We start from the raw sequence: 1566 nt of genomic DNA on the forward strand, positions 1-1566 counted from the left end.
TTTTCTGATGACGAGTGGCTCATCAGCCGTTTTGAGGAAAAATCATTTTTTAGTTTGGCATTGCTGCGCTCTGGGAGCGCGACGCAGCGTGGGGCCGTGCACCGCACGTGCAGCAGCAGCAGCGATTGAACTGGGGTTCCACAGGAGCTTTCCAGAGGGAGCTGGCAGACCCATCAGGACTCAGTCCAGTCCAGTCCACCCAAAGCTGAGTCATGACCAATGGAATCGCATCATCCATATGATTCTAAAGGCTGAGTTATGGTCGCACTCTGGAGCACGCACCCTCGCCGGCAGTGGAGATGTTTCATACGTTGTTGTAGATTTCTCCAAAATGACATGTGGAAGTACACTTTACAACTTGTGAAAATGTAAGTAGGAGAGCAAAATCTTGACAGACAAACAGACTGCACACAAAGGCTGCGGTGCTCGCAGCGTTTGTGGAGACTCTCCAACATCACGTCACGTCATGTGAACTCTACTGAGAGGCAGAGACTCGTTTCTTAATATCAGCTGTGAAATAAACAAAGATCTATGTTCTACCAAACATTTAAGTTCCTCTGTGTTTACAGTAAGTATGGGAATAAACTTGTGCGCAAAGTTAATATTTTCAGACTCAGAATGGATGGATGAGCTGGTTGCGCAACACAGCAGCGTGCACACACACATCGACGCACAATCACTCGTTCTTTGCGTGACAAACATATTTTATTCCTATTTTTACTTAGGATTTTTTTTCACACTCACGTTTTATTTAATTCATTATTTTTATGACATTAGAAATCATTTCTGATCGCGCAGGGATCAAACAAACGTGTCCTTCACACATGCAGGAAGTAATTTGCATCTGCTTAACATCTGTTAATGAAGGCGTGTCAGGGGAGGTGTCTCACATGCGCTCAGTTCCACGTTAATTGTGATGTACAAAACAAATGTGCGTGGATTCAGGCGTACGCACAGTTTGATACATCTGGATTTTTTTGTGCGTACGCCGTTTTCTGCATTTGACCGTACGTCAGGCTTCAGTAAGAAATCCACGCAAGTCTTTGTACATGAGGCCCCAGGACTGCAGCTCAGGCCCTCTTGTGTTGACTGAGAGTCAGTAGTGAAGACCTCTGTGAAACTAACATTTCTAAACGTTTCTAAAGTTTCTAAACGTTAAAAAATCAACCACGACATCCACTGTTGGATTTGTCTACCGTCAGGGTACTAACAGAAATACTATTTGCAGACACTATTGTAAATGAGCTGGGTAAACTACACAGACCCACACAAAACATTTCATTTAAAGGGATCTATAGTTAGTTGTAACATTAGACTTTATTTGATAAACATATTTTAACTGTAAAATAAAGACTGTAAAAATACTGTAGGCTGTTCAGTTTTGTAAATTTTTAAAAAATATATTTGAACATGGACTGAGCCATTTTTTTACACCCAAAGCATTCTGGGTAAATGATGACGTGGATAGGTCCTCGGTGTGAGGGAGCTATATCCACCCTGAAGGTTAATCTTGGACAATATCTGATGATCGACTCTTTTAAATGAAACCAGAGAGCGTTGACAGAG

The 1566-nt window shown here is 42.3% G+C and overlaps 1 protein-coding gene across 1 annotated transcript in view; it reads left to right on the forward strand.

The window, feature by feature from the left end:
* Positions 1-1566, forward strand: part of nuf2 (UF2 component of NDC80 kinetochore complex) — a gene marked incomplete in the record, with an annotated part of 12352 nt that overhangs the window by 6526 nt on the left and 4260 nt on the right.

This window comes from Austrofundulus limnaeus, unplaced genomic scaffold, assembly GCF_001266775.1.
Source record: "Austrofundulus limnaeus strain Quisiro unplaced genomic scaffold, Austrofundulus_limnaeus-1.0 Scaffold322, whole genome shotgun sequence".
NCBI lineage: Eukaryota > Metazoa > Chordata > Actinopteri > Cyprinodontiformes > Rivulidae > Austrofundulus > Austrofundulus limnaeus.